General features: G+C 44.1%; 1 protein-coding gene across 1 annotated transcript in view; it reads left to right on the forward strand.

Moving 5' to 3' along the window:
• The window catches only part of TBCD (tubulin folding cofactor D), a 163,121-nt gene that overhangs the window by 3,619 nt on the left and 144,165 nt on the right, over nucleotides 1–15,337 (forward strand). The window lies entirely within an intron of this gene.

Here is a 15,337-nt window from a genome sequence, read left to right on the forward strand (position 1 = left end):
ACAGCCAATCAGCCAAATGGGGAAAATTCCTGCTGTGCCCCTGTCCCAACAGCAGACAACAAATGACGGCATAGCAAGGTCAAGCGCAAAGCCCTAAAAGTAGGGAGAGGTGGGTGTTCTGAATACACACGCCAAAAGAGGAAGCCCTGGGTCACGTGCATGGGCATAAATAGGTCCCTTGAAACATTTGGACTGCATCCCATTGGCCAGGTTGCACCCATCTTAGAGGGACTTGCCAACTGGGTATTGCGGCTATCCAAACGTACCCACCCACAACACAGGGTGTCAGTTTTCCAGGTCTCACCGCAATACATGCCCTCTTTAAGGGAGGACCCGATTTGCCACCACTCGGCAGTGTGTGTGTCCAACTTTCGTAATATTAGCATTATACCTTTGCTACTTTGGGGGGGTCTTTAAAAAGCAGAGTAATTAACACCCCTACCTTCCCAAAATATTGCTCAGGTTCCCTTGATTAAACCATTCAGTAATGCGTTATGCTTAAAAGGTTACGTATAAACAAACCACTCAGACAACCAAACCAGCCATTTCTTCCCTGGGTGCATTTCAGTTCCAGGAACGCCAGCTATTTTAGATAAGTAGTGACTTCCTGTTCCAGGATGCAGCTTTACAGATGCCTGAAAAGAAACTTTCTGTTTCATCCTATACCAATTAATATGTCCCCCCCCCAAAAAAAAAACCTAAGCAATAAGCTTGCATCTCAGTTCTGGTACTGAAAACAAATTCCTGGGCTGAGCATGTGGTCAGAGGCACCCTGCTTTAGGGTTGCCATATGTCCTCTTTTTCCAGGACACGTCCTCTTTTTCATAGGCAGAGTAATCATAGCGATCCATAGTTAAAAGTGGAAATCAGCTCTTCAAAATCATTTTTGCTTTTCAAAATATGGCAACCCTCCCAGGCTATGGGTATACAGTATATGCATCTGTCCTTGAGCTGCTATGTTGCACTTGGCTCTGGTGGGAAGACTTTAGGGTTCTAATGAAAAGCAGAGTAGATGCCACAAGTCCAAAGGCTGCCCTGTAGAATAAGGCAGAGAGATGGTATAGTCCAGCAGGCATTTCCAGCAGGCCATACTGTCACCATATTTAAAATAATAAAAAAGATAGCACCCCCCTCTCTTTGAGCAATCAGTTGTAATGCCAAGCTAGCTTATCACAGGGAAGTTTGCCCACTTGAAAGTTAACATATCTGCCATGTTTGAGTCTGTAGCAATACAAGAAGACAGGTTCACCCTTCTCATGGCTCCAGAGAGTTAGCCACTTGGGAAAACACCCAAGTCTGAGGAAAAGGGAAAAGCAGACTAAAATAGTTTAGTCTTGTTTTATTTTATTTTATTTTTTTCCCTTCACAGAGGCTTCCAGACAGGGTGGGAGTCTTTGGTTGTGTCTGAGCTAAAATTACAGTAAATAGAGTAGTGACTGGAAAGCTCTGTGTTTGGGATAAGAGCAACTTGTACAAATTGCCAAAGAGCAGAAAAGGAAGGGTGTTTTGTTTGAGGGACAAGTAGCTCATAGAATCATAGGATTGTAGAGTCGGAAGGGACCCCTAGTGCCATCTAGTCCAGCCCCCTGCAATGCAGGAATCTCAACTAAAGCATCCATGACAGATGGCCATTCAACCTCTTGCTTAAAAACCTCCAAGGAAAGGAGAGTCCACAACCTCCTAAGGGAGTCTGTTCCACTGACGGATATTTCTTTCTGTCAGAAAGTTCTTCCTGATGTTTAGCTGGAATTTCCTTTCTTGTAGCTTGAAGCCACTGGTTCAAGTCCTACCTTCCAGACACTGGCGGGTGAAGAGGAGTGCAAGGGGAGCGCACCGCCCCCGGCAGCGTGATCCCGGTGGGGTGCCATCGCGGCTGCCCGCCCCCGCCCATGCTGGGTGCCACATCCCTGCAGGCAGCACGCCACACCCCCAGGACACACGCCACACCCACAGGACGTGTGCCAGCCCTGCCCCCATCTGCTCTCTGCCCCCCCCATGCCGGAGCATGAAGCTCCACCACTGCTTCCAAAGCAGGAGAAAACAAGCTTGCTCCGTGTGAAAGCCTTTGAGATATTTGAAGATGGCTATCATATCTCCTCTCAGTTAAACATACTCAGCTCCTTCAACCATGCTCCATGAGGCTTGGTGATAGAGAACCTACTCCGTATGCAGAAAGTCCCAAATTCAGTTCCCAAAATCTCCAGGTAGGGTTGGAAGGGGCCCCTGAAGTGCAACTGGCAATGTTGAGTTAGGTGTACCAGTGGCATGCAGCAGGTTCCTATGCTTCAGTGTATCACACAGAACCAGAATGGAGGGTCCAGTAGGAAGATTTCAGAGGTGCATCCCCCAAAACAGATGGTCAGAGCACACATGCTTTCCTAGCCCTGTGCCATGGACACCAGGGTTCTTCAGTTGCTGTTCCTACAACTCACATTATTGAGAGATCCTTGTGGAAACATTCTGTATCCAATTAAATTAGATTTGGGGATGCAGTTGCTGTGTGGAAGCTCATAGGCGGTGTTTTAGGGAGCTGCTGTAGAGCTGGGAAGAATCATAGAGTTGGAAAGGACCGTGAGGGTCATCTAGTCCAACCCCCTGCAATGCAGGAATCTTTTGCCCAATGTGGGCCTTGGACCCATGGACCTGAGATAAACGTCTCGTGCTCTACTGACTGAGCTATGTAGAAGAGGGAAAGGCAGCAGTCAGCTTTATGAATAGCTTTGAATCCTAGAATGCTATTTGTAAAATCTAAATTTCTTTTGCAAAAACATAGGGGAGAGGGAGAGAAAGGGTGGGATTCCCAAATTAGTTGATGCTGTATTAGATGCAGACAGGGTGGTGTCTGCTATTCCCAAGAACATGAAGTCTTCATAATTCATCTTCTAAGGGAAAGGAATTGAATGGGGCATATCTCCAGAGGGTTTAAAAAAAAAATATTGGCAGAAATTTCTGTGTCTGGATTTTTACTTCTTGAAATGTGGCAACCCTAAGTTGGAGTCCAAGAGCCTTTGGATGGCCACAGTTTAACCACCCCCTTTTTTACATTATACCTGATTTAAATCTTGCATTTGTACCAGGACTGCATACTGAAGCAGACCAGAAGCCAACAGAACTAGCATGCTTATTAAACAAGGAGTAGAGAAGGAGAAATGGGGTCTAGCTGAGTAGTATTGTTCCATCGGGATGGTGCCCATCATCCACTGGAAGATATATAGGATACAGGACTTCTTATATCCTCATGCACAGAGAACACCCTATAATTCATGGGGAGGACCCCTTGCTATCCAAAATGAACCTGGGTCACCAGCAAATACCTATCCTTTTGCTGTTGTAGCTTCACTTACAAGACTGCACTCTGGAGAGGGAAACAGCAATGCCCATCATGATCACCTATTAGGCTGCCACCTTGACCCTGCATCAATAACAGCAGCCCAGCACAGAGGTGTTGAAGAGGCAGAAGTTTTCTCCACATACCAGGAAAGCATTCCCCTGCTCAGTTGGAAATCAGAAGAGTAAGTCACAGCTTCCAACATTGATTTTGCCCCTAACCGCTGCATAATCTTATTTATTTCATGGGAGCTGTTCCTGGGTAATAGTGGTGTGTTTTAAACCTTAGGAATGACGAAGACCTATGCAAACCTTTCTTAAGACATAACTAGCTTTTGGGGAAGATATGGGATCTGGTGGCTTAAACGAGTTAAATGCTCAGGTGGTGGCAATTAGAGAGCCAGAAATTTGGACTCTGCTTTGCTACTGAACCGTAAGAAATGATGAAGGCAAAACAGCAGCCTTTTTGTTTCTTTTTTTCTTTTGAAAACTGCTGAAAGTTTTAGCTAGGATCCAAAGAACTCTGACTTTTGTGCACCTAAGAGGGATATTTTGGACTTGAATTTCTGAAACATCAATACTGTATTGAATAGTTGTGAATACTGAGGGGCTATTGGGGGGCTTGGCTTTAACCCTCAGCCCTCTTGCTGTGCAGGGTCTTGATGTGATCTTGTACCATGATTGTGCAGGGTTCTAGATCATGTGATGAGCCGATGAATACAGAAGAGTCTCCACTGCAGACGTTTGCCCTGAACATGTTGGAAGTTGGAAAGCACTATTTGATTATGCGTGTGTGTGTGTGTGTGTGGCTAAATGCTTAGTTTCAGTGCAATCTCCCTGAGCATTACTTAAGTGGTAGTTTGTGGCCATGATAAGCAGCATAAGTTTGCTGCTGAACTCACGTAGAAAAAGTTTGCAATGGTGGCAAAAATTATGGACAGTGCTCCAGAGGAACAGCTAACACAACCACAAGTCTATTTCAGCCCAGATTGAAAACAAGCAGGCTTGCCATAAACACAAGGAATGTTTGGATTGGCCCTCAGAATCTCAGCGCAAGAATGCTTAATAAACCCAATGCTTAAGGAATCCTTTCTCTTTAAACCTATTTACAGTCCAGGGATCCCCTTCATAAGAGTCTCTCACAAAACTCCTGCGGTGTGGTCCCCTCCCTGTGTAGCAATCACTGCCCTTTTGCGCCCTCCCTTTCTCAGTGCACAGATCCGAACTGTCAGTGCAGGTGCATTGCGGCTAGGCCAAGAGAAGCTGAAGAGTATCAGAGCTGTCAGATGAGAACAGTTTTAAACCAACAGATAGTATATGCTGCCACCTTGAGGAAGCTTCAACCATCCAGGCAAGCTAAACATAGAGAGAAAGAGTGGGAAGATCAGGATTGAGACAGAGAATTAACCTGCAGTCTTCAGCTGGTTTAACTGCTGACCCTTCTTCCCTGATAACTCTGGGAGTTGTAGTTCTGTGAGGGAGAAGGCCAAGGGATCTTATACAGTTTTCTGAATACTGCCCCCATCTACAGCTCTCAGGATTCCTTGGGGGAAATCAGGAGAGCTAAACTGGTATAAAACTGATGCATTCCCCGTGTAAGGTTTCTGCTGGCTGTATTAATGCACTAATGAAGCACTAATAAATTGTACTTGGTGGTTAATAGATTGAAATTGATGGTCACATCCCTCTTATTACACTCAGAGGCAGTGCTGGGTTTCTAAAAAGAGAGCTGTTGAGAGACAATCCTGCCTAGAAGTAATGCTCTACTTACCCCCCCCCCCCCGCGATTGGTGTGTGTTTGGTTTCTGCGAGTGTATTCTGCAACATGTTGTTTCCTGATGGATTTATACTGGACTGTCCACACATCATTCCACTGTATTAGCTGTTCTGTGATGCTTCCCTAATGCTGCTGCCTTATTGCTGCCTGGAAGGACACGCTTGTGCTATAGTGCAAGAAAAGTGGGACAAACTACCACCAGCCCTGGAACAATTGTGCTGTGTATTGAATCTAGGACTTTCTGCATGCAAAACAGATGCAGTGCCATGAGCTACAGCCCTTCCAAGGATAAGGAGACAGAACCGATTGTCTGGAAGAGAACTTTTGCATAGCAGGCAATCTCCTCTATTCCACGGATGCACAGACACTCAGCTTATGTGGCTCCCTTGTATTCAGCAGTCTGCAGGAAAATGTGGAATCCATTAAATATTCCAATAGAGACTTTGGACATAGAATAAAAGTCTCATAACAGCAACTAGATAATGGCAATTTCTCCTAAGAAGCTGCTGCTCTCTCTGTATGTGTGTGTATCTTACCCTTTCTATGAAGGGGGGGGGGGGCACAGAGGAAAGAAGGAAATGCTGGGAAGGGTGGATAGTTTTATGACACCCAACTCTGATGGGTTCCTGGCTCCATTTCCTGGTATCCTGATTATCAGGGATAGTCCCAGTTTCCCACCCCCCTCTCAGTTCAGCAATTTTCAAATTCCTGGCTTGTCTCACCTCTCTGGCATGATAAGAGAGCCATGCCTGTGATAGCAGTATCAGCACACCACAGCTATCAGGTAATAGTTGTAATTGCCATATGGGAAACCTGTCCTGTGAAATCTAATGACAGAAAAAGCCATTTGTGAGATCAGCGCACTGCTTTCCCCTTATGATGGACGTCTGCATACCAGAGATTATGCTAAGCACAGCCCCAGAGAGTTTATCTGACCCACATTGTTCTGGCTTTGCACCCAGTCAGCCCAACACGCCAAGATGTGCCTTGCCCTTTTCCACCCATGCATCATGCTGCGTTCAAATCCACTCATTTCTCGATTCCCCGTTGGCAAAAGCAGCAGGGCGTGTTCTCAGAGCCCTGCGTAACTGGAGACATGAATCTTTCCCATGGTGAGCCCTACGTGAGGAATTGTCTGGAATCTCACTTGTCGCTGTGAGCGACAGTGTCAGGGTCGAGAAAGGAGGGTGGGTGGGATTGATCTCGTTTGTTCTGCGGACTTGGAAGGGTGATGTCCCTGAATCCAAACGCAGTCTCTCCATCCAGTTTTGGGAGGTTATTTTGAGATTCGCATATTTCTTTACAAACAAAAATGTCTATTTCTAGATTTGCCGTCCCTGACTTGGTTGGGATTCAGACTGGGGAATGCAAGGCTCCCTGCCAGCACTAGAATGAAGCAAATGCTTGCTTTGGTCAACATGGCAAAAGTGGGACAGAGCGACCGATGCTGCTGTGAGCAGAGAAAGCCAGCTCCAAAGTCTTTTGCCCCCTAGTTGGGGCTTCTCCCCCTCAGAGACATGCAAGCGGAAGGCAGACACACTCCCAAGGAAGCCATTCTTCCTGGGAGTGTAGGAAGTCTTCTCTAGGGGATGGTATACACCCTGTGAGTTGTACAGCATGTTCCAAGTGGAGCTGGACTGTCTTCCCATCTGATTTCTATCAAAATCTTGCTGGGGAAAACTTGTGGCCCCTGTAAACACTGCAGCAAGGCAAGGCAAATCCTGCATGCTACATATGATTCTTCCAGTGTCAAGATTCTGCTAGCACAAACATCAGATTTTGTTTCTAAGCTATGATTTGTACCAAGCAAGTGTTGTGTCTTTATGTCACCTTTCTGGTTGCAAAATCTACATCTCTCTCTCCTTACACCTCAAGGTGTGGGATAACATCCAGCGGTTTCATTAACTACGAATCCCAAAATCTGGGATCTCCTCAAAACCGGTGCCAAAGTTTTGCAGTCGTTTTGCAGTGAAAACCCTGTGTTTTGCAGCGCCCCACAAACAGAGTAATTGATACAGCAAAACCAAGTTTGTAGTTACAGTGGTACCTCAGGTTACAGACGCTTCAGGTTACAGACGCTTCAGGTTACAGACTGAAATAGTACCTCGGGTTAAGAACTTTGCTTCAGGATGAGAACAGAAATCGTATGCTGGTGGCGCAGCGGCAGCAGGAGGCCCCATTAGCTAAAGTGGTACCTCAGGTTAAGAACAGTTTCAGCTTAAGAACGGACCTCCAGAACGAATTAAGTTATTAACCCGAGGTACCACTGCAATGGCCAAAAACACAACATTGTCCAATTCACTCCAAACTGGCACCAAACTTTGGCAAAAAAATTGCAGTGTTTTGCAGCGGAAACCCCATGTTTTGCAGCACCCCAAAAATGGAGCAATAGCCACTCAAACCTGGGGTTCAAAAGCTCACCAAAAATCCAACATTGTCCGATTCACTCCAAACCAGCACCAAACTTTGGCAAATGTTTTGCAGGAAAAATCCCGTGTTTTGCAGCTCCCCAGAAACGGAGCAATGGCCAATCAAACTCGAGGGTCAAAGGCTCACCAAAAAACCCCAAACATGAGGTATCCTACTCATATTAAAGTGAATGCAAGAACAAGCCCATGTAACTACTACCTATATGGATAGGCTTGCCTTTAGCAGAAACATTTTAAGCAGGTCCCAGAAAGAGAACAGTTATGGTGCCTACTTAATGTCAATTGACAGGTAGTTCCAATAAATAAATTAAAATACCAATGAATAAATATGTCAGCATCCAAAAAGATGGCATTTTAAATTTCTTATTTTGGCATATTGCGGTTGTTTCATGACCAACCACAGATTGATAAAACAGACAAACTTGCTTCCCAGAACAGAAAGCATTTTATTAATTGGATTTACAGTATATACATACTGCCTTCCTGCTGTGGCCCCCTTTCCTTTCTATTGAAAAGCTCCTAAGTTCTATTCCCATTTGCTGTTGTTTTCGGAGAGGTAACCGATATGGCCTTGCAATAAATAAAACAAAATATTAGCTAGAAACACTTTCTGTAATGCCATGACCATGGAAGAGAGGGGACTTGTGTTGTGCAGTTCTGGTGACACCATAGGCACCATGCAATAGGTGCTCGTTCTATTTGCACATCCACTGTCCACACATAACTCAACATCACATGAAAAGCACTAACAGGAAATGAGGTGAAAGGCGATTTTCATTTCCCCAATGACACGGATTAGTGTTTTGAGTACAGGGGTGCAAAATGTGGGGTTTTCGCTGAAAAACACTGCAAAACTTTTGCCAATGTTTGGCACCAGTTTGGAGTGAATCGGACAGTTTTGAGTTTGGGGTTACCCTTTGACCCCTGGATTTGAGTGGCTATTGCTCTGTTTTTTGGGTGCTGCAGTACACAGGGTTTTTGCTGCAAAACGATTGCAAAACTTTGGCACCGGTTTCGAGGTGATCCCAGATTTGTGAGGCACATCTGCGAACCAGATAAACTGTTATGGGCACCACACACACACACACTATAATCACACCTACTTACTTCTTCCACATCGCTACACAGAAAGTTTCTTTCAAGCCTACCGTATTTTTCGCTCTATAACACGCACCAGACCATAACACGCACGTAGTTTTTAGAGGAGGAAAACAAGAAAAAAAATATTCTAAACGAAATAGTGGATATATGATTTTTGTGGTTCATGCTGTGGCCACAGACATGTGATCTGACAGTGAGTTTGGAGTAGCCCAGTGCAAAAATTCTGAGGATCCATGTGGATCCATGCTTTGTAACCACGGAGGAGGGAAGGAAGGGGAACTATGGATCCTCTGCTCACGACTGCAGCAGATCCCCCCCCCCTGCCACCCGCAGGCATTCGCTCCATAACACGCACAGACATTTCCCCTTACTTTCTAGGAGGAAAAAAGTGAGTGTTATGGTGCAAAAAATACAGTATTTTCTGCAAAAGAATGGCACTCTGCAGTTTTTCATCAGGAAAGGCCTCTGCAGATACATGTGCACTAGCAGGCTTCTTGCTGGAGACTGTTATTTTTATTTACTATTATATTAATATCCTACCTTTTATCCAAGGAACTCAAGGTGGCTTACCCACTTCTCCCCCTCCTCATTTTATCCTTAAAGCAACCCTGCTACTAGAGGGAGACTCTGACAAGCCCAACGTCACCCAGTGATCTTCTTGGTTGAGTGGACATTTGCACCCTGGTCTCCTAGGTCCTAGTTCAACACTCTTTCCACAAAACCTGACTGACTTACGCACTAGATCCTAGCGCTTTGCTATTCTGAACCTACAGGCTAGGTTCTATCCAAATTCTGCCAATCCTTGGAAGTCTTTGGAAAATGTATATGATTTTAAAGCTGCATAAACATTAGCTGCACGGTCGCACTTCTTACCTTATTAACAAGTTGAATCAATAAACATAGTGTAATGGAAGTATCAAGGACAATGGCAGCTGACAGTGTCTTTCCATGCATCATTTTTTAATGTGTGGTTCATTGATGTTTCACTCTATTTCAAACTAGCTCTATTCAACATGAAAGACTAGGTGATATTTTCTGTAGAGCTCAGGTGAGATGTATGTTGCATGGGCACCGAAGCAGTGCTATAATGGAATAAACAAATGGCACAGATCAAGTCCTAAAATACTTGAAGAGTCTCAAGGCTTATCTTGCTGCCTAGGATGTTAATAGGTTCTTTTAGTCCTGAAAATGGCAGAGCCTCACAGACTTAAAGGATCTTAGCTAGTAGGATTGCTTAACATGGTTTCTAGATAACCTGTTTATTGACAACTCAAGAGGCATGAAGAGGTCTGGGGTTTTTTTAGGAGGGGCAGCTGCTCCACAGTTTTAGCAAGTGCATGTTTATACACATGGTGTGTACATGCACTCTGCAATGCGTTGTGGTGGCCAAACGCAATTCTTTGAATGTACACACACCATAAAAAGACACTACAGAAGAGCTATGTTTCTGCAGAATGCACTTGGCAAAATAAATGTACAACTCTGGCTTGTTGTTCATTATACCTGCAGTGTACCTCATCTACTGAACTGAAACATATTCTTTCTGAAAGTGTAACATGTGAAGCTTCCCTCAGGCACGTAGGCACACAAAATGCACTTTTTACATTGTGTTTTTTATTAATCTTGAAAGGGCTCCAGTGTACCAATGATAACACAGGCTAATCCAGAGTGGGAGGAAATTTGAAAGAATGTGTCTGGAGGGAGAAGTCTAGACGTTCAGCTAAAGCAGAGACCCCGTCCCTGTATGCCCCCATCTCTCAATGGCTACACTGAAGACTGCAATTAGAGATATAAGACCAAGATCAGAAAGCACAGAGGCTGTGGATGGATATGCAAGGACATGCAGAACCATGAGCTCAACCAGGGCACTTAGTATTTTGTTCTTTAGAAAAAAGGAAGGCATGTTAAGAGCTAAAATCGTATGTTGTTTCAGAGTGATCGTTGAAGAGTGCCTACACTGTAGGCATTGTTACCTAAGTTTACCAAATGGGGCATGGATTTTGCATGCTAAAATACTGCACAAAATATGTATGGAAAAGCAGAAAAGTTAATTTTCAAACCCTAGAGCAAATCCTTCCACGTGCCCAGGCACAGAAAGTGCGCAGCAGTGGGGAGGCCAACCAAGGACAGAAATAAGACACTGGATATCGATGTTGGGTTGCAATAGGCCACAACTTTATTGGTTCCAGATGTAAGTAGGTTTTGGTGAAGGCATTGGGTATGTATCCAGTATCAAGGAACCCACCTGCTGGTTGATCAAATAGTGTACATCACCCCTGGATTGAGGGTAGACCCTAGAAAAACATCAAGTGTGACGATCTAATTTAACACATTAAAAATTTCTCCCTGGTCCCGAATATGGTCCTCACACTGTGACTGTACCTTTGGGGAGAACACAAACACAGTGGGAGGGTGGGTAATCTCATGATGATCTGTATAGAAGGAGTCCAGGTGCGGCCTGAATATAATATGAATAAGTGGACCTGGTTGAAGCCAAGCTGCTGCCATGCCCCTGCCCCTTTGTTGCCTTCCGATTGGCCCATTTGAATGGGCTTTGGCGCTGAAACTGTGCGGCCGCCAGGGGAGGCCCCAGCACCACCAATTGGCCTCATGGGGAGGGAAAGGCCCTGACACTGAGCCACGGCTGCACCGTGCAGCAAACCACCACTTTCCCGGATCCCCAGATAATCAGCTATTATCACAACCAAGAGTATATGCTGCACATGCCTTTGTGTTCATCTTCCTCCATGCTGGGAAAAACATACAGGTCCTTCCAGTGTGAATTAGATTTCTATGCCTTTATGAAGAGGGTTTTTGTATCACCCATTGAAAAAAGCTGATGTGTGGACATATCAGAACTTGTATTATAATTAATGCTATTGGCTGAAAGTTCAAGGACAGGGCAGATCTGAGATATAAAAGGAGATCTAAACAGTATAGGAGCCCTTGGATAGGAAACCTTCTTTTAGCCTTTTCTGTGTTTTCATAGAATACATATTTCTTTGCCGGACCTGCCACATACTGTGTAAACAGACCTTTGGGTAATTCTTTACAGCTGACACATTTTTGCTAACAAATGTCAAAGTCCATTTGTCTCATAAGAAAGGCTCACTCCAGGCAAAAATGCACACACCGCTGTAGCAAAGGTGTGTGCATGTATGCACAATAGGCAGTGCTCTCTGAAAGCAGGGAGCCCAGAAGAAGACAAAATAATAAGGCCAAACTCATGCTGAATTTCAGCATGGATTGCCAAAGGCTGGCTAGAGTAGGTGTTGGGTGGTGCTGTTTTTTTTTAATGATAATGCACATTTAAATAGACTAGAAAATGCAATTCAGCCTCAGCTTCTTTTGAACCACAAGTGACAGCCACACACTAATCCAGCAAAGATCAGGAATAATATGTGGCCATTCATACTGTCATTTAATGTGGATAGGAAGCTTTCTGTGTCTTCATTAATTATCCACTGTCTGTAGGACGTCCTCCTCCAAATCTCTTTACACCACTGCACAATGTGCAGTGTGATAAGGGTGTATAAATATGCACACATCCATGTTATATACATAGTACACAGTGGTGGACCAGCCATCGGAATACATCTACAGCAGTGCAAATATACATGTTTCACATTGGCTTTGAATAGGTGGGTAGCTGGTCAGCACTGTAGATGGCTTACTAGCGAACAACTAAACTGCATGTTCCACATGGAAGGACGAGGTGATGAAATGGATACTGTGCCAGTTTCCATATGGGGGTCAGGAGTGGTGATTGCATCAGTTTTCCCCTTAGTGGTGCAGCAGTAGAACTGCTAGGGCATTTGCAAAGCTAAGCAGCGTCTAATGTGGTTTCAATATTGGATGGGAGATTGCAAGTTAAGATTCTTACACAGCAGTGGGGTTGGACTACATAGCTCTCAGTGTGTCTTCCAACTCTATCACTATACCATGGGTAGGCAAACATAAGGTGCGGGGGCCGGATGTGGCCCAATCACCTTCTCAATCCGGCCTGCAGACGGTCCAGGAATCAGCGTGTTTTTACATGAGTAAAATGTGCCCTTTTATTTAAAATGCATCTCTGGGTTACTGGTGGGGCATAGGAATTCGTTCATATATACTTTTTCAAAATATAGTCCGGCCCCACCCCAAGGTCTAAGGAACAGTGGACCGGCCCCCTGCTGAAAAAGTTTGCTGACCCCTGTTCTATACCTGCTTTTCCAAGTGTATTGTACAACATGGCTGGCTCTGCTTTTCAGTGCCCTGTCTTGTTAGAACAGAGGGCATATGCTGTGTAAAGACAAGGTATCAGGTAACCATACCCATTTTTCTCAGCCTTTCCACATTTTCACATTACTATGAAGCAAAGCAAAAGCAGACATTGCGCTGCAAGCTAATAGTGCAGAACAGTTCCTATACAGAATGAGCTAGTTTATTCAAGTGACATGTGGGACATTCAAAACACAATCAGACATTTGGATTAACGAGAATACCATTTACAAAGAATGGCACTGATGTAGAACTGGGTACTTAACAGAAATGGAAATTTTAGACATGGGAAAGAAGCTAATGCATTTGAAATATGAATGTTGGATTATGTATTTAAGACCACTGGTCCTTGTCTTTAGGTAGGGTTATAGACCAGTCTCTGCACAAATAATAACAATATCCAAACTGTGTACGTACCACAAAGCCCCAAATGCTATGTTCTCAGTAAGTTATGAAAATATACATGAATTGTGTTTATTTAACACAGAGAAGGATGGAATGGTAAGGGGCAAGGAAGAAGGAACCCAGTGCTTGAATTATGGGAGGGGAGCAGCATCCTATCCCTTTAAAATAATGTTTTTTATTTATTTTCATGGTACAGAAGACACAAACTCTATCCTTTTAATCAAACCATGTAGCCTTCAGTAGCCTTCTGCAACCAGTAGCTAGAGAATGCATCACATCTGAGCTGTAAGATCTGCTGGCCTTTTTGTAATGTTTCAGTACTGGGGGGGATCCCAGAATAAAGATGGGAAAACATAAAAAATAGACGGTCTAACTCTCCCTTTCCAAACAAAGCTTCTTTTGAATTTCCAAACCGGGGGGGGGGGGGGTTCTTTATAAACATACAAGGCAAAAACTTGCTTGGAAATTGAGTTTTTAATTAGCTCCTAAGGAAACCACATAACCAGCCAGATTTCAGGCGCATGGATAGTTCAATGTTATAGCGCAACTTATTCAGTTGTATTTGACAGTCTATTAGAAAAACAGCTATGAAAGGCCAAACAACAACAACAAGTGCCTCCTGACAATTTTGGTCCAACATCTGGGAGTTGCTGGACCTTTCTTTCTCATCTTATCTTCCTTGGCTAAATTAAAGAGCCCGTTAGTACCCAGCATTATCACTCCACAAGAGTACTTAGCCATTGTAAACACTCTGGCATCATCACTGACTTAGCACTGGGAAATGAGAAAAAAGGAGGAAGCAGCTACACTGCCCCCCCCCCACTAAATCACTCTAAGGAGTGGTGGGAGCACATCTAGGGAAAGAGGAGGCCACGTGATCATGTCTTTCTTCTACTTAATGCTATTTTTATACTCCCTTCCACTTCACTAATCTCATAATGGCCCAGCACTACAAACACCAGTCCTAGAACATGTCAAATGCAAACTCTTACCCAGCAAGCTTGTATGAAAGTAAGTGCTCAGAAAGGTCAGGTGAGGCCTCATGCGGTGGTAGGTACGCCAAATCTCACAGTATTCTCACTATATGTCTCCCAGTTACCACGCCGCATTTCTTAGCCTATCTTCAACTATGAAAACTTTTTTACAATGTGTATTTTGAAAGCTGCTGCTTTTATTTATATTTGGGGGGGGGGAACTAGGCTAAGTTAAAAAATATCTAATTTCATTAATAATTTTAATGCATATTTTATATTTTATATAAACTGCTTAGATGTTTTGATAAATAAGCATTATATAATAAAATAAATAAGACAGAATTGTGGGCCCAGTATTGAAAATGGCAGTAATATGCCGAACTCCGTCTTCTCCCCTCCACAATAATTAATAGTATTTACATACATTGTGACATCATAGTGTTCTGTATTCCATCAGCAGCAGAAGTGAATGATGTTGATGGCAAACATGACGTATAATGAATCATAGAATCATAGAATCATAGAATCATAGAGTTGGAAGAGACCACAAGGGCCATCGAGTCCAACCCCCTGCCAAGCAGGAAACACCATCAGAGCACCCCTGACATATGGTTGTCAAGCCTCTGCTTAAAGACCTCCAAAGAAGGAGACTCCACCACACTCCTTGGCAGCAAATTCCACTGTCGAACAGCTCTTACTGTCAGGAAGTTCTTCCTAATGTTTAGGTGGAATCTTCTTTCTTGTAGTTTGGATCCATTGCTCCGTGTCTGCTTCTCTGGAGCAGCAGAAAACAACCTTTCTCCCTCCTCTATGTGACATCCTTTTATATATTTGAACATGGCTATCATATCACCCCTTAACCTTCTCTTCTCCAGGCTAAACATGCCCAGCTCCCTTAGCCGTTCCTCATAAGGCATCGTTTCCAGGCCTTTGACCATTTTGGTTGCCCTCCTCTGGACACGTTCCAGTTTGTCAGTGTCCTTCTTGAACTGTGGTGCCCAGAACTGGACACAGTACTCCAGGTGAGGTCTGACCAGAGCAGAATACAGTGGTACTATTACTTC

This window comes from Podarcis liolepis (genome assembly GCF_965112155.1).
Source record: "Podarcis liolepis genome assembly, chromosome: 2".
NCBI classification, from domain to species: Eukaryota; Metazoa; Chordata; class Lepidosauria; order Squamata; family Lacertidae; genus Podarcis; species Podarcis liolepis.